General features: G+C 35.9%; 1 protein-coding gene across 7 annotated transcripts in view; it reads left to right on the top strand.

Moving 5' to 3' along the window:
* Window positions 1–15,745: 15,745 nt before the first annotated feature.
* The window catches only part of LOC105483317 (sodium voltage-gated channel alpha subunit 3), a 115,920-nt gene continuing 107,312 nt past the window's right edge, over window positions 15,746–24,353 (top strand). For all 7 annotated transcript variants that reach the window (XM_071072870.1, XM_011744133.3, XM_011744132.3 and 4 more), the window contains exon 1: window positions 15,746–16,010. The gene's annotated coding sequence lies outside the window, so the exon portion shown is untranslated. The remainder of the gene's footprint in view (window positions 16,011–24,353) is intronic.

Raw genomic sequence — 24,353 nt, 5'->3', positions numbered from 1 at the left:
GTTCAACCATTGTGAAAGACAGTGTGGTGATTCCTCAAGGATCTAGAACCAGAAATACCATTTGACCCAGCAATCCCATTACTGAATATGTACCCAAAGGATTATATATCATTCTACTCTAAAGACACATGTACACGTATGTTTATTGCAGCACTATTTACAATAGCAAAGACTTGGAACCAACCCAAATGCCCATCAATGATACATTGGATAAAGAAAATATGATACATATACAACACGGAATGCTACAAGCCATAAAAAAGAATGAATTGTGTCCTTTGCAGGGACATGGATGAAGCTGGAAACCATCATCCTCAGCAAACTAACACAGAAACAGAAAACCAAACACCACGTCCTCACTCATAAGTGGGAGCTGAACAATGAGAACACATGGACACAGAGAGGGGAATATCACACACCAGGTCCTGTCAGGGAGTGTGGGGAAAGTGGAGGGAGAACATTAGGACAAATGCATGCAGGGCTTAAAACCTAGATGATGAGCTGATAGGTGCAACAAACCGCCAATGCACATGTATACCTATGTAACAAACCTGCGCATTCAGCACATGTATCCCATGCAAAAAATAAAACAACAGGCTTTGAGAAAATAGCTTAGTAATTTTGAGTGAATAGATTTTAATTTTAATTTTTATTTTTTATTATTATTTTTTTTTTTTTTGAGACGGAGTCTCACGCTGTTGCCCAGGCTGGAGTGCAGTGGCGCGATCTCGGCTCACTGCAAGCTCCGCCTCCCGGGTTCCCGCCATTCTCCTTCCTCAGCCTCCTGAGTAGCTGGGACTACAGGCGCCCGCCACCGCGCCCGGCTAATTTTTTGTATTTTTTAGTAGAGACGGGGTTTCACTGTGGTCTCGATCTCCTGACCTTGTGATCCGCCCGCCTCGGCCTCCCAAAGTGCTGGGATTACAGGCTTGAGCCACCGCGCCCGGCCTAATTTTTAAATATCTAAGAAAAATGTTTAACAGTAAAAACCCACATGGGTCTACAATTAAAATTAAAACAAAAATATAACGAAAAGGTCCAGCAACCATGCTCACTTTTTGTAAGAGCTCTCCAATTTCCTACAGGTAACTACCTCTCATCTGCTCTCAGACCACCTGATTCGGGTGGGCTGACTTGATTGCCTTCTCTAAAGATGGTGATGTGACCCAGGTTTGGTTATTTGGAGGCTCACATTGTCCTGGCCCCTAGGATTAGCCCAGGTTGGACACCAGACCCAATCAGAAGCTATTAGAGGTTTTACTGGGATTTCTGATGAAGCATTTGGTAATAAAATATATTCATTCTCACTGTTCTTGAATCTTGCTGAATGTCGGTCAGGACTTGCAGGAGTATATCATGTGCCAATAACTTCTCTAACAAGAAAGGAAGAATAGAAGAAAACTGAGCCAAAGGTGAGAGGAACGGATTCCAGACGCCATCATTTGAAGACTTGGGCCCAGATGTGCCCAAAGTACCTCTAGCTCCTACAATTTTTAGCTCCATGAGACTTTTATTTCCCCTTTGTCTTTAATCCTTTTGAACTGAAGTTCTGTCACTTACAATCTAAAGAGCTATAAAATTCACATGGTGTCAATATAGCCATATGGCTTTCTTTAAATTAGTTTTCTAGCAGTACCGATTAATGCACTTCACATAAATCATTCTGTGTAAAGCCGTTGACTTCAGAACATCTACATGTCTTAAAGCCTTATATCCCATTTTTGAAGCTGTATCTATTTCACATCAAGAGAAGAAATAATTTTTCTTTGAAGAGCCGTTGCAGGCAGGGATTCTATAGCACCTGTGCATACCTCAGGCTTCAGATAAGCAGCCACGTTAAAACTGCCGTGTTGTTTCTGTTGCCAGTCCCCTTCTCTAGACTGTGAGCTTGTTGCGATCAGGGACTGTATTTTATTCTCACTTATGTCCCATCATCCTAAAGAATGCATGGAACACCCTAAGCTTTCAATAAATACTTGTTAACGAAGTGAATAACCTGAGCTTTAATATTTTTTACACATCATAGTTGCAGCCTCAAATTTTTCCTTGAAGTTTGAAGACGAGGTTCCCTGTCTCAATTTCCCTGATTACATTGATTTTATGTGATTTTTTTCACAAAAAAACACATCCAGCATGTCTCTTTGATCTGTCATAATAATTAAATAGCATAGGTGAATGATAAATTCTTACCTGGAAGTTTCCGCCCCTAAGAAATAGAGCTAATCAGGCCAAACACATTTATTTATGTTTACAAATCTACCCAGGTCAAGTGACCTGAAACCTTCTTTTAACAACGACTGCTTCCTTGGCTGTGGTCTTAAAACTGAATAAATAAATAAATAGGGGGATAGATGGAATAAATTAGTAGAATCTACCGGAAGGCTGGGAAACTGACACTCTTGAAACAGTGAGAATAAATCAACAACTAATATTTATCCAAGTACTTGCAATTGTCCAGCCCATGCAGAGCACCTGCCTTGGTGTTAACCAGCGTTTAACTACTATGTAAGCGGGCTGCCAGGCCCTCCTTAATGCCAGGAATTATTTTGGAATCTAAAGTCTGTGTTTGCATTAACTGTCCTTCTATCTGGCTCCCTCCCACGCCTCCCATAGCCCATGCCCGCCCACACCCTCAATGAGACTGCCTGTTGCCGAAGTAAACCACTGTGTTAAGTCCATTTATTTCCTGCACAACTGCCCACCCTCATCTCACCTGCTCCACTTGAGACTGAACAATTAGGTCCAGGTGTGCAGTGACACAGAGTAATGGGGACCAAAGCCAGGGCCACCTGTCTTGCTGGCCTATAGAGGGAAAGATATTTCTGGAGACTACACATTGCCAGTTTGGGGCAAATTATATCTCCAGCTAGAGAAACATTTTATAAGGAAGGTAAAGGTGCTATTTTTTTTTTTTTTGGTCCAGAGAGAGGTTAAAAAAAAAAAAAAACAACTTGTATTGCTAATCTATTGGAAGAAAAACAAATATACAGTTGTCCTCCAAAGAGGTTAAAAAATACTTAGTGTTATTTATAAGGAGAGAGAAAAGAATTGTTTGAATCTGTCCATACAGTTGAGCAGGTCTATAATAGTTTACAGTTTTTCTCCACAGAAACAAACTTTGTATGTTTAAAGTTACTTCTAAGTCTTTCTGTTCTCCAGGCTTAAAACATGATAACACAATTAACATTTCCCTTTGGGATTTCTATCCGCTTAACAATTGTGTTATTGCTACCCTTTTATTTGGGTCGATTTTGAGAATCGTTATTCATATACTCTGCCTACTCTTTTTAAAAGTCATTATTTGTCTCAAAACTCAGCAATTAAAAATTTATAGTATGAGCACTCCTGCTGATAGTGGCTCTTAATTTTATCACTTTTTTTTTCAGTTGCTTAATTAGGTCTCAGGTTAGAAATGCTACAACATTAGAAAATGCATTAGTTTTGTTATCAAAGAAATAATTCTTTCAGAGATATTTGTTTGTAATTTATTTTATCTTGCCCATTTACTACGTAAACGATTGTGTAGCAGAGAATATATTGGAAAATTTCAAGATATAAGGACAAGTAAAATATTAAAACTTTCATAAAGTTTATAATCTACTAGATGATCTAAAATATTTAACAATTACAATACACCTCTACAGATAATAAATGACAAAACAGAGCAATAAAAGAATGTGGCTGGATTTAGAGTAGGGAAAATAGCTCTTAGAAGTATGGGAAACAGGTAGCATATGCAATGGATTATATAATTTATAATATTTTATTACATATTGTATTGTGAAAAACAAGCATATTCAAAAGCAGAAAGAACAGTATACTGGATTTATCCCCATATGACCCATTACCAAAATTTTATCAAACTTGATTCATCTATTTGTTTTTCTCTTTCTGAATTATTTTAAAACAAAAAACAGATTTTTATAACATTGTATCCTTATGTTATACAAGATACATTTCCAAAATATACCCTCATTTTTAACATAACACAATGCCATTATTACTCACAGCAAAATAAATATAATTCGTTGTTTTTATTTAACAACTAATCCATGTTCAAAATTCCTCTCTTACCTAAAACATACCTTTTTGTAGTTGGTTTGTTAGAATTGCATAGTGGCTATTTTGTGGAAAGTCATGAATATTAAGTTCAGGAGTTCAATACTGATTTTATTGACTATGGTAGGAGACTGGGGCTTCTTAAAGATTTTGTTTAGGAGAACAGGATGTTGAAAATGATGTTCTAGGAAGCAGGCTTGACAACAGCGGGGAATCATTAGGTCAGAAAATGATTGCAGTATCTCTAGTGCGAGGTCATAAAGACTGTATTCTGGTGTTAGCAGTACTATGGTGCTGATTAGAGACTTCGTTTGATCACCAATTGATCAGATAAGAAGCATGAGAAAGCAGGAGGAAATGAAGACATCTCTCAGTTTTCCATCGTTGTATAATTAGAGTCCTGTAGTCAAATTAGAAACATATGACCATAAAAATATAATGACTAAATATTTGTTGGGCACTGTGACTGGCACTGGTAAATGCTTCACATGGATTTTTTTTTTTCATTTAATGCTCACAACTCTGTAAGGTAAGAATTGGTGTTGTCTTTATTTTAAAGATGCAGAAATTAAGGTTTTGAGCGGTCAAGTAACTTGATCAAGATCACATAGCTGGTGAATTTGGAATAGGAATGTCAGTGGTTACTGAGGTTTCATACTTAGAGAAAGATATTTGATGGAAGACCTGGTTGGAGAAAAATCGATAAGTTACTCTATTTCATAGCATCAAGCCTTTAGTGAATGAAAAATTTCTCTCAGGCACTGTGAACATGAAAAAGACACACAACAAGATCACACTAGATATAAAAACTTCCAATGTCCTTCTTAAGGTAAAACCCAAAGTATAAAAGGGTAAATAAATCAATCAAAGTAGTTTGTGTTAAGTTCATGGTGAAAAAATTCCATTGGCTCTCAGACATGTTATTGATCAGAAGTGCTTAGTTCTAGGTAATGGAGGTAACAGAGGATGTCAAACTTGATCTGCACCTTGCAAAAAGAGTCAAGGCTGGGCAAAGTCAATGGTGTAAAGGCACAGAGGCAGAAATGAGCAATGGACCATGGATGATCATGGTTCAGTGAGCAAACCAAAGTGGCTGGTGAGAGTAGAGAATAAAACCATGCCTGAGTAATGGAATGCATTTAATACTTATTATTAAGAATAAGGCAGGGTTGTGTTTTTATTATTTGTCAAGCATGATAACCAGTTCAGCTTAAGATTATGTTGAATTGGTGGTGGTGGTGGCATGACAGCCAGATAGATGCTTATTATTTGAAGACCCACTACTGACAATCAGAAGATTAAAATTAAGGTTGGAAAGATATTTAGGAATCATATATTAAAAGTCATCCCTGAAGACATAAGATTAAACAGAGTGCTGCTGGAGCAAACTGCCAAGGTTAGCCAAGAGCTTCTTTCCTCTCTCTTGCCCTTCCTCTCTTCCTACCTCCTTCCTTTCTTCCTACTTTCCTTCCTTCCCTTATTTTGTTTTCTTTTTAATAATGCCTCATAGTCAGAGGCATTTATGCTATAATTGAAGATTGAAATAATGACTGAAGGTTGAAAGGAGATAAAATAATATAAAATAATAGAAAGAACAAATTTTGAGCAGAAATTGAAGGAAACAATCTGGAGCAATGGTAGGGTGTAGAGGACTACGTGCTCGCAAACAGGGTGTTCCCGATAAGTCCTGCTCTTGCAAACGAAGCAGGGCGTTCCCAATAAGTCCTGCTCTTGCAAACGAAGCAGGGCGTTCCCAATAAGTCCTGCTCTTGCAAACGAAGTTGGGGAAAGGTCAGAAAAACAACAATGTGTCTTGTGACTTGGTAACATTCCACAAACGACTGTATAAAATAAAGCAGAGCGCGCGATTCGAGGCGGCCGCCATGTTTGTCTTGTCTTGTGTTGTCTTGTGTGTTCATTCCTTTGTTTAGGAAACACGCGGACCCCAACAGTAGGGAGGACAGAAATGGAAAAAAACGATTTCTTCTTCTCGGATGCAAGCTCTTTACCTGGGATCTCTTTTTTAAACTACAAATTGGTCTAAATGCCACTGGTCATTTCTATTCGGATGTCCCAAAAGTAGTTTAAACACAGAAATCCCTGAACTAAATGACTCGTCTCCAAAGACACAAACCTCGTCTAGCTAATATTTACTTATCTTCATGAGGGGCATACAGAGATACTATTTTCTTCAAGTCAAAAGCCTGAGGGTCACCGCTATTCCTCCGTCTCTCTCACTGTTCTATTCAGTCTCAAAATCAGGTTTAATGTTACCGCCTCAATATTGTGATAGAATTTGAATTTTCACTCTTTTAATATGAAAATATACTTAGTATGAAAACAACTATTACGTTCTATTCTTTGGTATACTTGCAGAATAGAAGACAAATAATTTTCCCAAGCTCTTGTAAGGGTTTGAAGATATAGATATCCATGCCAATGATGAAAGGGATATAGTTTTTTAGTTGCCATAGATTTACATTATGGATTTAATGAACTCTCAGTCTATTTTAAAAAACCGACTTTGGGGGTAGAAGCTGTGTGTCTTGAAGAAGTGGTAGGAGGCAGAGGGGATGCTCCAATTCAGAAAAGTCTTCCAAATAATGAAAAAAGAAATAGGCCTGTAGGACTCTGAGTAGCAGAGAGCCTGTTTCCTGAAAGATCTCTGGAGAGATAATACTATCTCACCAAAGGATGGCTTCCTGATTTGTGTAAGTAGAAGGGATTTAGCCACCAGTTTCCAACTTCATGGGGAATCACAGTATATCTTATACTGATTTATGAGAGAGGTAAACACATCAATGAAAAACTGAAAAGTAAATTGTTTGGACAGAAGACTAATGTCATTAGGTAAGAGTTGGGAAACTTAATCACTGGTGATGGGAGAGGGTGTCATAAGTTCTAAAATTAGTAATTTGGATTTCTTGCCACTTCATTTTAATGGATACCAAAATCTAAATAAAATATGTTTGTAGAATATAAGGAAATGTAGCATCTACTATATGCCTAGGTTGTGGACTCTGAACTAGGCTTACTACACATGGTCATAGGCTTAAAGCGTTATATCGTGTGAATAAGGCCTTCTGTATGATCAACTAACTTAAATCTCAATCCACCACTCCATCAAACATTCTAATCTCTTCAACCAGATTTTAATTTTTACTTATTTACTTAACACTAATCACGTTCTGACATCTAGTATCATTTACTAATTCATTAATATTATTGTTTATTGTCCACATTTGCACCACTCCCAAAGCATATGCTTCATGAAGGCAGAGATCTTTGTTTTGTTTGCTGATATATTCAGTTGCTGGCAAAGAGTAGATGCTCAATAATATTTGTTAAATAAATGAATCCTTGTAACCTATACAAATATATAACAAAAGATTGAGCCCCTCACCTCTACCTTTATGCCTAGGCCCTACACAAGACTCTGGAACTTTGATAATTGAGTGGAGGTGTCCTATAGTAATTACTGAAGTTGAAGTTACTGTTGATCTATTATTTTTCACACACATAGATATAGATTAAAATTCATATCTATAACATAAACTATAATATCTTCTAAATCCGTATACTTGTATCCATTTCCACTTACCTTAACTTTTGCATAAGATCATTTTCTCCTAGGTTTATCACAGTAACATTCCATCTTTCTCCATATTTTTCCTCTTAGCCACTTCCTAATACATGAAGTTTTTAAATAATGTAGTTCTTTGCTTCTTTTCTAGCTTTTTCTTCATTAGCACCTCCCAGTTCCCCTGATTCCCCCATGTTCATACTCATCTTAACAGTACCTCGGCCGGGCGTGGTGGCTCACGCCTGTAATCCCAGCACTTTGGGAGGCCGAGGTGGGCGGATCACAAGGTCAGGAGATCGAGACCATGGTGAAACCCCGTCTCTACTAAAAATAGAAAAAATTAGCCGGGCGCAGGGGCGGGCGCCTGTAGTCCCAGCTACTCGGGAGGCTGAGGCAGGAGAATGGCGTGAACCCGGGAGGCGGAGCTTGCAGTGAGCCGAGATTGCGCCACTGCACTCCAGCCTGGGCGACAGAGCGAGACTCCGTCTCAAAAAAAAAAAAAAAAAAAAAAAAAAAAAAAAAAAAAAAAAAAAAACAGTACCTCTTTTTGTTCAGAGTTTATGGGAAAGTTGCATTCGTCAATTTACCTTGCAAACTTAAAAAACGAGTAGTTATTTTCTGAAATATGGACATATAATAATTTCCATTATGATTGCTCTGATGTTTTAAAACCCTTGATTTTCTCCACTAATAAAGTGAACTTACAAACTGTGAGGGATTTTTTCAGTTGAAATTATCTTTTAAAATTGATAAACTAAATAAAAATGTATTATACATAAAATAAAGCTTTTCAAAATACTACATCCTTTAGATTTAGAAGACGTGGTCTAAGCATGATTTCCTATTTTATTGTTTTAGTATTAAAGAATGCTAACCAACCAGTAAAAATATAATGTAAGCTGGAAGTATGATGCAAGTAAATATTTTCCAAAATAAAATAGAGAGCATATTAAATTAAAATTTTAATTCTTTTCATATTGGCCTGATCATATACAGATTTGGACATAGTTGGCTACTCACATGTACCAAATTTTAGAAGATAGAATGAGAAATTATATAAGGGAAATGGCTGCATGCTTGCTTATAATTAGCAAAATGTGTTATGAACTCATGAAAAAACAATACATTTTTCCCTTTAGCTTAGATGATCTGACAGTGTCACACTAACAAAGTGTGTATAGGAAAAAAAAGCCTGTTGCTTAGTCACAAAGTCCTAGAGTAGACAGTGTGTGTGCATATGGGTAGACAGATTATCAAGCCATCATTCCTGAGAGAAGCAGAGATGTGTACCTCCCAGTACCTGCCCTTATCTGCTTCACACCTGTCTTTTCTAATGAAACCCCATGGTAAATAATGGGCATTTACAAGCACCCAAGAATATTCAGTCATTTTAATGGATGAATCATTTTCACCTCCTCCATTAATGATGTGTATAGCAGTATGACAGGGAGTATAGTTAAGTTGATACTCTACACTTGAAAAGATCAGGACAAGCTATCAAATGTATTACCCTAATTGCATCTTCAAGAATAAATAGTAGTTTTCCAAGTGTTGGAGGGAAATGGGGGTGAGAATGGCAATAAAGGAATTTCAAACCAAAGGAATAGAAACTAAAAAGGCATAGTGACCCAACACCTTTGAAAAATTGCTATTATATAGCTGTGCAACTACAGCACAGAAGGTAATCTATACTGGAAGCCATTTGGAAAGTATGTTTTACTCTATTGTTCTTTTATAATACAGGTTAAAACTTTTTAATATTGCTGAATCAAGCACATCTTCTAAATAACATTTGACAGTTATTATATCTGAAATGAGCCCTTGATATAAAATCATATTGTCTAGTGCATATATTACAACCTGCAATTATCCTGGTTTTTTTGCCAATTGTTAACCATCATGTAATTTTCACATTTCTGTACCAATTTTTCTCGTCTGAAAAATGTGAAAATTATCTACCCTTCTCAACTTGGATAGACATTTTAAAGAAAGAAGATGTAACAAAAGTGAAAGTGTTTTATTATCTTTTATCAGGTCATTTATTTCTTTGCATAATTTATGGCATAGTATATTAGGCAGTGGGCAAAAGTGAGTTAGTCTCAGTATGTACAATCAGGAGATACAAATCTAAACTAGACTATAGAGGTATGAAATTGTAGATGACATGTAAATTTTGTTTATTTAACATACATGCAAACACAGTGGTAGTTAACTTTGTTACTAAGATGACTGAAGACAGAAGCATAGAAGCTGAGTATCAGCTTGAATAGGTCTTCTGACATAAGAGGAATTCCAGGACAGACTCAATTTAAAATAATGATGAATGCCATCCTAGACACAACTTAAAAAGAGAATAACTTAGAGGCAAATAAGTACAAATAGTATGAAGGTACATCTTTACCGTACTTTTAATGCCTTAAATTTATTTTTTGAAAATTACACTAATAATGCGCTTATTACACTAATAAGCATACAACGTTCAAACAGAACAGGTATATACAGATCAAATCCTGGAAATTCCACCTTTCATTACTTTTTCCTTCCTCAGAGGTGACAACTGTCAAAAAAACTCATGTGTTATTTTCAAATTTGAAATACAATCCAAATGCAAAAAAAGTGCATAAATGTTTGGCTCAAAGAATTACCATGAAGTGAATTCCTATATAACTACTACCCAGATTTAGAAATAGGATCTTGCTAGTACCCAGAATAGCCCTTATCTCAACCAATCTTGCCAAAAGCTCTATCTTATCTCAAGAGAAACCAATGTTCTTACTTCCAATATTAGAGTTTATTTAACCTGTTTTTATTTTTATCTTTTAAGAGTCTGGCTTTGTTGACCAGGCTACAGTGAACGGACATGATCACAGCTCACTGTGGCCTGGAACTCCTTGGCTCAAGTGATTCTCCCATCTCTGCCTCCTGAGTAGCTGGGATCACAGGTGCACACCACCATACCCAGCTAATCTTTCTTTCTTTCTCTCTTTCTCTCTTTCTTTCTTTTTCTTTCTTTCTTTCTTTTCTTTCTTTCTTTTTTTTTTTTTTGTATAGATAGAGTCTTGCCATCTTTCCCAGGCTGGTCTTGAACTCCTGGAGGCTCAAGTGATCCCTCTGCTTCAGCCTTCAAAAATGTTGAAATTATAGGTTTGAGCCACCATGCCCAGTCCTGTTTTAAAATTTAATAATGTTTTGCTTACATACCTTCTTTGTCCTCAGCCTTAGATTTGTGAAATCCAACATACTTCAGTGGGTAGCTGCAGTTCTTTCATTTTCATGTTAGTATGATACTATAGATTAAGAATACACCACAATTCCTATATCCATTCTCCTATTCATAGTATTTCTGCTCTTTCTTGTTAAACCTGTTTTCAATAATGATTCTTGTACACACACACATTTCTGTCCGGTATACGCCTAAGAGTGGCACTTGCTGGCTCACAGAGTACACTCATGTTCAGTTGGTAATGCCAAACCATTTTTGCAAGTGGTTATGCTAGTTTACATTCCTATCTGAAGTCTCTGACAGCTTCTGTAGCTCTAGATTCTCACAAACAGTATGACAAGCCTTTTCTAAGTTGTAGCCATTCTGGTGGGTGTGGAGTGGTACTTCTTTAGTCCAGCAGAACAGTAGTATTCCTCCAACCACTGTTTGGGAAATAACGGTCTAGGAAATAAGAAAATTGAGCCAGAGTCTGGGAATCTTTTGGTAGATCTGTGGATGCTACAAAAAGTATTATTTGGCTATGAAGCTTATAAAATCAAATAGAAACCAGCATTATAGCTCCTACCCACAAAGGCTCTGAAGACCTTGAGTAATCAGAACTGTAGAGATGCACAGAGCAATGCATGAGTCCCAGCTGGAAGCTGTTAGCTCTCTTCTAGTGTGAATTTCTGTGATTTATGCATATGTTTACAACATATGGTCAGACACCACTAAGGTTCCAGAGACCTTATGTTGGTAATCAATGACTATTTCACCTTAACCCTCTCAGAATCCACTCACTGAAGATTTGCAAACTACCTGTCATTCCATCTACAGAAAAACAGTACGAAAGTCACAATGAAGTTAGAATCATAGCAAATGATATTACACTTCTGGTCACTCTTCCTTTATATAAATTTTTACTTTTAATGACAAGATAAAATTAGTTTCTTTAGCAAAAAAGAGTAAATCTCTCTTTGATGGCATTTATTTATTTTTCTCTTTTTCTATGAGGAATATTGCCACAATAATTATCATTTGCTTTTCTTATTTTGTTCAAACCAGTTCTCATTAAAATGTGGCCTAGTATAACCTAAGAAAAATCAGTTCCTCAGAAGACATCATCAGAAAACTCTTTGGAGCATCTGGATACCCAAAACTTAGTGATAGAATTAATATTCTATTAAATATTACTAGTAATGGTAAAATGTGTGTGGAGCAGTAGGGACTGGCAGAGTTAATGAACATTTAGTTGAGACACAGTGAGCAGGGCTAGTTTGTCCATGAGTAGAGAAGAAAAAGTTTAAAGTGCCTAGAAAATAGAAATCTTTCATGACAGAAAATGTACACAATGAAACAATAAAAGGTTATAAATGTACACTAAATGTGTGAGTATCGATGGTCTAAATTAATGGAAGGTGATTTGCTTTGTATTCTTTCAGCATCTGACAGATGCTTGCACCATAAGAGTGATCTTACCCGATTACAATTGCTTGTGTTGGGATGAGATGTGAAGTACTGTATTAGTCCATTTTCACACTGCCATGAAGAAAACACCTGAGACTGGGTAATGTATAAAGAAAAAGAGGTTTAATGGATTCACTGTTCCACATGGCTGGGAAGGCCTCACAATCATGGTGGAATGTGAAGGAAGAGCAAAGGCACATCTTACACGGTGGCAGGCAAGCGAATGTGTGCAGGGGACACGTTCCTCTTTATAAAACCATCAGCTCTCATGAGACTTATTCATTATCACAAGAACAGCATGGGCAAAACCCATCCCCATGATTCAATTACCTCGCACCAGGTGCCCCCATGACATGTAGGGATTATGGGAGCTACAATTCAAGAGGATATCTGGGTGAGGACACAGCCAAACCATATCAAGTACTATGTTTTACTTCCCTCATATTTCATTGCTTCTTCATCTATAAAGTGTGTATAATAATACCTCATATGGGTGGAGGTTGAATGAACATATGTAAAGTGCTTAGAACAATGTCTGGCACATAGTACCAATAAATGTTAGTTTTGTTATTGCTATTAATATTATTAAATGTCTTCATCATTACTTGAGGCTTTTCTCCTACCCTCCCCAATTCTGGCCAGATAGCCAAGGCTAATATTGCCCAAGTGGAATTGTCGTTGGAGACAGACCAAAGAATCGTCAAATTCTTTTGCTTTATATTTAAATTCTTGTGTTAGGGGTGGAATTGTGCCTCCTCTTGAAAAGTTCTAATCCTGAATAATTTAGAATATGCCCTTATTTGGAAATAGGGTATTTACAGAGATAATCAGGTTAAAATTAGGTTAAGAGGATGGACCGTAGTCCAAAGTGACTGGTGTTCTCATAAAGAGGAGAAAATTTGACACAGAGGGAGGACCACGTTAAGATGGAGATGCAGGGAATGTAGCATATAAAGACAGAGACAGAGACAGAGACTGGAGTCATGCTACCACAAACCAAGGAACATCTGGGGGTACTAAAAGCTAAGGAAGCAAGAAAGTATCCTTCCCCAGCAGGTTTCAGAGGAAGCATGATCCTGCTGACACCTTGATTCTGGCCTCTGAGTAGCCAGAACTGTGAAAAAATTGATTTCTATGTGTCTAAGCCCCTCAGGATGGTAGTTTGTTACAGCAGCCCTAGTAAACTGATACATTAGGCAGAAGACAAAAAGATTTCAAGGGAAAACACGTGGCTCCAGCTTACTTTTGGTATAGAAAGAAGAGATCCAAGCAAAACTCTTTTGAGCCTGAAAAGGAAGTTAATGAAGAAGGAAAGGAGTCTCTGAAAAGGGCTTCTTACATAGTTTACCAATCTAGGATTAACTAGAAAGGTGAAAAGATGAGAAGTTTCCATCTACTTACACTATTCTAGTGTGGCAGAGATTGTGCCTCGCTTGCCTGAAGTCTGCAGAGTGCGTTACATCCCATGGTTTGCAAACAGCAGAACAGAGATGGCTGTGTGAGGGGCCTGGGGCAGGGAGGAAGGCATAAGTCAGCCAATTACAACCAAGAGTGAACCTGGGAACATGCTGCTTTTTCTTATATCCTCCTCAAGGACCAGAACAAAAGTTTCCTTAGAGGAAGAAGTGACAAAGAGGGAATGCTGCCATGCAAACTGGATGGATGGTATTCCCGGGGCCCAATGGGTCTGTGGGTACGTTAGTAGATATGAGGGATAATGATGGTCATGGATCATGCAGGACTCCTTGCCTCAGTGGATGCCCACATGGAGAAAGGGGGACCAGGGTCATACTCTGCTTTCTCTGTATATGTACACGCTCCTGAACTTAGATCGGTCTCCATGAGAAGGAGAGATAGAAGAGGAAAATCATGTATTGGCTGAATGCAAACCCAAAATAATTGGGAAAAGCCTCAAGTAATTTAGTTTACCTAGAAAATTGACTAGATTTATTTTTCTGCCATTAGACAAAATGGGGGCCACAAATGAAAACGAAGTATGTAATTAACATTTCTTGAACACGTAGCCGGGAAATGTGGTATCAGCTGTATTTGTTTTTCTTCTTTATATGAGCTCCTTTATGGCAGGCACTGTGTGTTTCTCTCTGTGTCTTTTCAAGTCTGATATAATACTTGACATCATTTTTGTCCATCCATACAGTTGGTTTGTCAATATGAAAGTATTTATTTAACTGATGATAAACTGTAATAAAATTGTAGTCGTTTGCTCTAAAGTAAATATGAAACGTCAGATGAAACAATAACACACATCTGGATTGAGAAATATCTTAATAACTGAATTATTTTTATTTTGTTTATGTATTGTGTGCTTTAGTATCCTAATAAGTAACACATTTTCTTAAGTATTTTATTTCATTTATTTATTTTTGAGACAGAGTCTCTCTGTTACCCAGGCTGGAGGGCAGTGGCAGGATCCTGGCTTACTGCAACCTCCGCCTCCCAGGTTCAAGCGATTCTCACGCCTCAGCCTCCCAAGTAGCTGAGATTACAGGCACGTGCCACCATGCCTGGCTAATTTTTATATATTTAGTAGAGACGGTGTTTCACCATGTTGGCTAGGCTTGTCTCTAACTCCTGACCTCAGGTGATCTGCCCGCCTTGGCTTCCCAAAGTGCTATGATTACAGGTGTGAGCCACCATGCCTGGCCTTATAAAAGTATTTTATAGACATAATATAAATAACTGATTTGCATGACCTCATTTGAGATGAATTTCCACTGTTCCTGGTGTCATACACGTGCACCAAAATAATCCAAAGGTCTACACTCGCTAGGTTCACTGATGTATAGAATATTTTTCTACATTTAGATATTTCTTGCAAATATTTTACCAGAAAGCAACACAAAAATACTATCAGTGAGTATGTGTTACACTGTTCTCTAAGGAGTCAAATTACTCACCTTGGAAATAATTCATCCCAGGAAGAGAAAAGGTTTTCAAAAGACCAGAGCAGGCCACAAGGGAGCTTTTACAAAACTCCATACATAAAGGGTAATGTAAACTTAAAACCTAATTTTCCAATAGTAATTTTTGTATCTTTTAATTTTAGTAGTTTATGTGTGAAACAATCACGTGAAACAACAAAATGATAAAATTTAGAAAAAATATTAGTAAAATGCAAATAACTGAATATGTAAAAGGGTCCCATACATATTTATATGTAGTAGATAAGTTACATTTTTTTAGTGTGTTGGGAAATTTTAGCTCACATCAACTCTCTGCTGTCATCTTGGGGCACTTTCACGACTACCATGCTTCATACAGGTTTCCTTTCCTCCCCATGATAGAGGATAATGGGAATGTACTTTCTTTGGTTCAATTTTATGTGTGTCCGCCAGTAGATGGCGGTACCACTTTGAGTGCTATCCGCCTTTTTTTCTTTCTTTCTTTTTTTTTTTCTCAAAGCTGTTTTCTGATATATGTTGGGTACCATAGAGTGAATCTCAGAACAGGAAGCGGAGGCATAAGCAGAGAGGATTCTGGAAAGGTCTCTTTGTTTTCTTGTCCACAGAGAAAGAAAGAAAAAAAGATTGTAATTAATTTGTAAACCTCTGTGGTCACAAAAAAAAAAAAAAAAAAAAAAAAAAAGCTGAACAGCTGCAGAGGAAGACACGTTATACCCTAACCATCTTGGATGCTGGGCTTTGTTATGCTGTAATTCATAAGGCTCTGTTTTATCAGGTAAGCTGACAAAACATTTCATTATCTGCACCATAGAATCTAGCTACCAGGTCATTTTTCTTACTTTAAAATCATCTTCATGCTGCTATTTTTAACCCAGTGTTGTTTAAATGTAAATTACAGGAACCAAAGGCATCATTTGATGTGTAAACTGCTTACTATTTCTTTATCTTTCAAAGAAAACAGAGTCTGTCTGGAAATGGTGATTTATGGTGCATACTAGGCATCAATGGTCTTGTGTTTTTGTAGATGCTTATGATTTATTGTATTCAGAAAAAATATTTTTTATTATACTTAAAGCTAGTCTAATGAGTTTCCTGTCTGTATGTCATCTATTTAAATGCCCAGTGTGTCCAGTATTTTTAAAACATTAATGTATAGTGAAATTGGAACTATCATTCTTGTGCTTTAGTCTTTTATTTAACAGCTTTAGAGAGGCCATGCATATAGGGAGTGATAACAATATAGAGGTGCTTGGCTTTGTGAAGCACACTATCATTTTTCTCTAAAATCTGTTTTCATAGAGAAAAGAACACCAATACTAACCATTTAAAAGAGGTTGAACCTTCGAAAAATAAAATAATCTCTATATGTTCCATAATATGCTACTTCTTTATCTTTTAATATATTCATTTTATATTAAATGTTTACCTTTTAATTTATTGATTTAAAGATTATTATATCTTCTTGATTAATTATTCTATGAGCTTGATAGATTATTTTTTCTGTATGTATTTAGTAACTGATTATTTTTATTAATTACCAGGAAGAACTACTGGAGCCATAAAACAATAATTTACTTTATCTATGATCCATATTTTCTGTAGTTGTATTTAGAATATTCTATATCATAACCATAAATGTTTCATTCAGTTTGCCACCACATAATTAGAATAAGAAATTATTGACAGAAATCTATAGTTATAAATTGAAAGATAAGTTTTAAAAATCATACATGGCTTTAAAATACACAACAGGTAGTGTAATGTGGCTTATGAGGACAAAGATAAAGGCATAAGTGCTTGTAGGAATTTGCATGGAAACATTTCATCACATTCACTCCAACTAGAGTGTACCGTATATTAAATGAAGACCTCTGATTTCAACAGGGCTTCCAGTCAGTACTGGCTAAAAGGGCTTCAAAAATAGAACTTGAGGCCTCCAAACTGTAATTTCTAATGATATGTTAAAAAATATTGATATCTTTCTTAACATTTTACATTGAGTAGCAATAATTGTCCCCCTGAAAACATTTCAAAAGAGTGATTGCCTAAGAGGAGAGTCCTGGGTCTTGTCTATTTCAGAGTAATTCCTACCATAGGATATAAAGAAAACTATTTTTTTTGGACAGTGTTCCCAGAAATGGCTGTTAATTAACTTGATTGTGTTGTACACACCATGCTTCTCTACAGGTGACTAAATGTGAGTAACTTTGCTCTGTGCAAGCACCAGAGCTGGTCTTGATTGAACTGGTTTACATTTATGAATGAATGCTTAATTTTGGCCCCAAATGTTAACTTTTATTTTTCTTGGTATACTTGCAACAATCTCTTAGTTATTCATCTATACATGTGGTCACCATGTGAAAAGCAGATACACACAGAGTTCTTCACTTCACAAAATGCACTCTTTCAAAAATTTCGGAAATTAAACCTGTTTTGATTAAATGGTATATCAAACAAGTTTGAATAACTTACTCTTTAAAAGAATGTAGTGGTGATTGCATTTGTAAAGTTGAGAAAAATGCTATGATTTGAGTACTGAAGATAAAAAGGTTGAACCCTGAGCTGAAAGTCTTGGGATCTGGTTCAAGTTCTGCTACTAATGAGTTTTGTTGCCTCAGAAAAGACACTAAGGATCACTGAAGAGCATTTTCCTTGCCTATAAAGGAAGGAAATTAGAACCAAAGCTATATAAGAACACTTTGTTTTTAAAGTTTTCTGATCCTCATTTATTTGGATTTTTCTTCAGTTGGTTTCTCAGCTTAAGATACAACTTTGACTCTCACTGAGTTGTAAATTATGATTGATGTGCTAAACATGAAAGTGGGAAAATAGAGAAATAGGGGCATTTCTTGGCCAGTTCCTTCTGTGTTGGAAACTAGTAGGGAGCAATATGGAGAAGTGGTTAAGAGCAAGAGCTTGGCAGGTTACATTTTATGGCCACTATTACCTGACAAGTCATCTAAACTCTCTGAGCCTTTGTTATATCATCTATAAAACAGGAATAATAACGACTGTGTTGCAGGATTGTGTAACTAAAATAATGTCTGTTCAGTGCTTGGTATAGATCCTGGAACATGATTACGAACCTCCTTCCTCTCTCCCCCGCCAACCTAACTCACATCAAAAGGAACAGGATAAACATAAAGGCATAAATTTTCATCATTGTTATTATTGTTATCGTTAGTGCTGGTGATATAATACCTTCCACCACAACAGGAAGGATGGAATAAAACTGCCAAATAATTATGTACCTGAAAAGTGAATAATTCTCATCTTGGAAGGGTGCCATTTACAACAACAATTGTGTACCTATAATAATATCACTTAGTGTTAACATTCCAGGCAATTCCTGGAGAGTTTATACAACTCATAATACCTTCCATAAGACAGTTATTTATGCCCAATATGCTATCATGGACTTCAAAACTTTCTTCTTCTTATGAAAATAGAGGCAAAGGGCCTTATTTCACGTTCCCTTAAGAGGATATACCTGTTAGATGAAAAGTCTCTGTAAAGATTCACAAAGGGAATCTATGTTTCACCAAAACCACATTTAAATGCCAAGTGATTTCTACTAAGACCACCAGACAACAACCAAAATCTCAGGAAAGTCTTTGCTATGTGATCAACTCACAAACTCTCTAATGCTTCAGTTCTATTAACGGTACAATAAGATGTGGAAAGGCAAATTGTGCTTGATGAATGGTTGATGGACTGCAAAATCCCTGCTTTCCTCCAAAGGTTGTTTCTAAGTGTAGCTTCGTGCTCCTGACAGCTGTGTGCTACTGGGGTCTTCGGGAGCTAGAACTGGGATGATCTTTCAGCACCCCAGGCCTCCTAATCCTTCCCTTCAACCACCCTGAGCCTCTTTAAACTGACTCAAGTAACTGTGCTGTCAGTTTCATCTTCATGGCAGTCAAGATGACTTAACGGACTCTTGATTAGGTAGATCTGAGAGGGCTAAGAGCTTGGGAGCCTTAAAAATATGAGGGTAGTGTTTCTCCACAAGATAAATATGGTGCTTGGAATTTGTTGCTCATCTGTCTCTCAGTTCTAGGTCACTTCCAGCTCTTACGAGTTCTTATTTTTAAGGTTGAAGTTAACTAAAAGCATCCATAAGAATAAGCATTTAAAGATTTTTTTTTCACCAAGAAATGAACATGTGATTATATAGTGATATTTCTTTACATAGGTAGCTGTGAAGATTACTTTTTTCTCATTTTCAGTTATGTATAGAAACATGAACTCACTGAAGTTTGGGAATTCATGTTTCATTTGTCACCTAAAAATATATTATTCATTCACACCTTAATATTAATGGTTGTTTTACCAGTTTTCCAAAACTGTGAGGATTAATTACCAACCTACCAATGAAATATAATTACTTAACAATCTATTTTTGTACTTTTAGATTCTATTTTACATTTTCGATTAATTTTAATTCTAACTGCTTTCATTTTCAAAATTTCATGCTTACGTTTTACCTCATAAACAACTTTCCTGGCAAATCCATATAGAACCTGACATCTGAATTACTTCTTGAGGTAGATTGAACAATTCTAACTTGAGGTAGTTAGAAAATTTGGAAGAAAGAAAATCATATTCTTGCTTTATATTGCCAGTTCACACATGTATCTTTGATTGAGAAGCTACTTTTTTAGTTCAGCTTTACCTGAAAATATTTTTCACTCTAGGATGAAATTAACACATTCTTTGTTTATATTTTAATGGGAAATAACAAGTGCAGGCACCTATTTCGGAGCAGAATAGTGTTTCCTCTTAATAATACAGCAATAAATAAAATCTTGCTCTTTTGCTAAGCACAGACATACTTCGTTTTATTAACTTCCTGATAGGCACCAGCTCTTTGGATACCTAAAATTTGAATCTACATCAGACATATAATTTGTTAAAGTAGAAGAATTCTTTAAAATTTATATGAATACCTACTTAACTGGATACCACAAGTTTCAATGTGCCAAGTATTTTTTTGGTTACTTTTTTAAATATCCTACTTCTTTCCTGTAAGGATTTGAAATGATAAAGGACATTGTGGAAATAATTTTAAAGAAAGTTTTACCCAAGATCTAGGATTGCCTGAGAGGAGAGCCCTGGGTCTTGTCTATTTCAGAATAATTCCTACATAGGATATAAAGAAAACTATAGGATATAAAGAATAATTCCTACATAGGATATAAAGAAAACTATAGGATATAAAGAATAATTCCTACATAGGATATAAAGAACAACTGAAAGGTAACTTACAAGCAAGTTTACAATATTAAAATACAGAACATATAAAAATATGCTGGGTGTAGTTGTATAAATGAATTTTCAGGAATTTTAGTTCAGAGAAAACTTATGAAATCTGGAGTTATTTCTGTAAGAATTGAATTAGGTTTTCATTTTTTTGGAGACTGCATATAGGGAGCCCTTCATGTGATTAAACTCTGTGCTGGAGCAAAGTTAGAGAAATGATGGTCCCTTAATTATTAAATAGTGGTTTAATATTGTTTTATATGGGTGAATTCAAAGTCACTCTTTAAATAACTTTGACCATTTTCTGCCAAGAAGCTCCCTTTTGGGAATTTTAATCTCCTGATTTTCAGAATATACTTTATTCTTACTTTGGTTGTACAGAACATTTTGTCCTTTTGCTTTCCCAAGAAAGAGCTTGAACTGGAATAATTCACTAAATTCCAATTCATATTTCTAAGGAGTGACATTGCACTTCTGGTCTACAGTCCAATATATTCTTGCATAAGATTTAATAGGACACATTTTGTAGGTTTAAGCCTGTATTTGAGGACTAGTCACCTGTTTGTCAGTTTCTCTGTCTCCTTGGTGTTTCTGCTTGTGACATTTATTTTTCACCATATAAGTTGTTTTCATTATGCCTAACTAAAAATGTTCCGAAGTACTCTGAGCATTTTCATGGAAAATATATCATGGAACTTATATCATGGTTGGTCATGACCTTAAATAATAAATTCTAGAAGAAACGAACATAAATTCCTACATGGGCAAAGTAGGTAAGAGAAAGCAGTGAAGCCATTCTGGTTGGGCCTAAAGAACTAGAAAGTGCATGCATGCCCTTTTTAAAAATGGAAAACGCCTTCTCACTGCTAGGAGACTGTTACATCAAATGACTTCTCTGAAGAAGCTGAAAAATCCAAATTGTTAGTAAAGATTTCCCTCTGTTGTTAAACGGAGTCATCTATTTCAAAGTATTTATAATACCAGATAGATTCAATAAAACACATGTATAGGCAGGATCTTGCCAAGGAATTGCAAAGTTTCTTTTTCTCCTTTTGCCAATCAAACCAGTACTTTTGTCAGTGAGGGAAAACAAACCTCACGGAGAGGAAACCGCTTGACCATATTTAGAAGCACAGCCACATTGGTACTCAGATCTCTTTTCTCCCAGTCTAGGCTCAGTCTGTTTCATTTCAAGTCCTTGAATCTATGCATTACCTTCTTGATTTCTAGTTTTCTTCCCAATATTAACATCACCACAATACTTAGCATCATTGATTTTTTTTTCTTTTTTTCTATTGCTATTTTCTGTTGCTAGTGATATCTTGTTTCTGCTATGCTATTTGTTGCAATATGTAATATTCCCACTTCCACTCTGTTCTTTAAACACTGTTGAAACTTGTTTTTAAAGTTTAAAATTTAGGGCAAACACATTGCGATCCTTTACCTATGAAAGGAAAAAATATTATTGATATGATATATACATGTCCTTGAGACCTGTATGGTCTCAAAATTCTAAAATGTTTTGTCTTTTGTCATAGCCAATAATAATTACATTTAAAATAAATCCTTCCCTAATATCAGCTTTTTTACAATAGCCTTAGGTTCTATTATTGATCTTTTTATATTTATACCAAAAATTAATGTAAACTATTAAATTAGCATTGGAAAAAACAGGCAAAAATATAATTCACAATCATATTGTGTTCTCTTACACTGACATAAAGCCTGAATAGTATTGGATAAGAATACAAATCAAAGATATATACCTGGAATGAGAACTTCTTGGCCAGGAAATAGGAAGTAAAAGAAGAAAAAAGCAAAATGAGAGAAGCAAAAAACAGATTGATAGGCCCTCACCAATAAAAATGTCAGGAGAAAAAAAAAAAAAACACAGCTAAAGAGAAAGATATGTGCAAACATACTGAGAGAAAACAAAAAGAGGTAGAACATTATGAGCTGATTCAGAGAGTGGCCCACAGCTGTGGATGCACATTAGACTCACATGGGAAACTTTAAAAAAGAGCAATGCTTGGCTCCACCTTCAACCGATTCAGTCAGATTCTCTGAGGCGGAATCTGGGTATCAATATTTGTTTAAAAGCCCTGCAATTGTAGTTCAAATGTGTAGCCAGGTTTAAAAACCAATTGACTAGAGAAAGAGAAAAATAACCGAAGCCAATGAAAACTTGGCTAGGGAAGTGAATGATAGTTGACAAATGCTTTTCAAAATAATTTCAGAGTGCTATCCAGCGGGCGTGTGTTAAGTAAAGATATTATGCAAATTCTTAAGGAAGCAACAAAAAATACGCTTTTGTCCATTTCTCCCTTAGTTGAACACACTGGCATTTACTGACGTGTTTAAATAATTTTACATTTGAAATTGTTAATTTATTATCCCAAGTGTATTTGAAAGTTGATTCAGCTGCTGGTTATGGAATATTTTGCAAGCTAACCATGCAAACAATGTACGCATTTGGAGCTGAGCATCCACAACTTCAGATTTGTGCAACCATAGATTCACTCACTGATTTATTTCTTACCTATAAATTGCTACCTGGAGAACTAAGTCTTGAAGAATCAAATAAGAGTAGGTCTGCTGAAAGATATTCTTTGAATCTCCAAATCATCAGTTGAAAGCAAAACACTTTGATTTTTAAATTTTTTAAACTGCAATTTAGGCAGATTTGGAGGAAAGACAGATTCTGTAAATGAACATATTTTTTAAAACCAAAATGCATTTTAAAAGATATTTTCAGAAAATGGTATATCTGCGAAAGAAGTGAATTAATCTAATAGTGGAGCGAAATTAATAATTAATTGCATTTCTTAAAAAGAATCTCATTCCTAAGATGAGTCAGCTTTTAAGGAGACATTTCCTGGGTTAACACCCCAGGAAATGGGCTGTTCCGGATTGGTTTCCCACAGCTGAGTAGGAGACATAGAGGACAATCCTCTACAGGTCCTTCAGAGAAGATTATATCCTAAAGTCTTTTCTCTAGAGGATCATCATTTAATATTAATAGTTAGCTATGTTTTCTTCACCCATCTCTAACATTCTGCCAAAGTGGTCAGTAAAATGATTCTCATTACAGAAAATATCTGTTAAATCTCAAGATGAGAATATCCACATTTTGAGGCAGGTCGCTGGTGCTTCTGTGATAAACAGAAGAAATACAATATCATGTTCGAGGCCAGGGTTGTGATGGATGTGTGTGACACAGTGCTTGTGTCCTCCCACTGGGATTGGATCATTTACTTAAAAAAAAAACAAAACAAAAAAAAACCAACCTTTATACACAAAGTTTTTGGGAAGTCTGCAACGAAAATATAAATAAGAAACCAATAAGCTATTGATAAGAATGAAAACCTGAACCAGGGAAGGAATGCTTTTATGAAGAAGGGTCACCTTAAATAACATGATCTGTGTAGAGGGTGAATAATTTATGGTTGACATAACCATTCCCCTCTACCAACAGATGACAATTGTAAGAACTAACTAGATTCTTTTGAGGAAACATTCCAACTCCTTATTCAGAAGCACTTTGTACATTTTGAAAAGGAAAGGGTAATGCATGAAGGTAAATGAAAAGTGGCAGAGTACATCCAAATCAAGATGCAGATTTTCATGCAAATAGACACTAGAGGTAAGATACACCATGAAAACAATAGTCAGCTCCCTCTTATGCATTTGTAAGGTATGGTTTTCTACTCAGTATCTTAAAATTATCCTGAGTCATTGTAAGACACCTTTCTTTTAAATATCCCATTAAATCTATAGTGGTGCCAGTTCAGAAAACACTTTATGAGATCAATTTAATCAGAAAATAATACACTTCCTCCTCTCCCCCAACAATCCATAT

The sequence above is a fragment of the Macaca nemestrina genome, chromosome 11 (assembly GCF_043159975.1).
Source record: "Macaca nemestrina isolate mMacNem1 chromosome 11, mMacNem.hap1, whole genome shotgun sequence".
NCBI classification, from domain to species: domain Eukaryota; kingdom Metazoa; phylum Chordata; class Mammalia; order Primates; family Cercopithecidae; genus Macaca; species Macaca nemestrina.
Note: the sequence above shows the minus strand (reverse complement) of the source record. Positions and strands in the feature narration are given on the sequence as shown.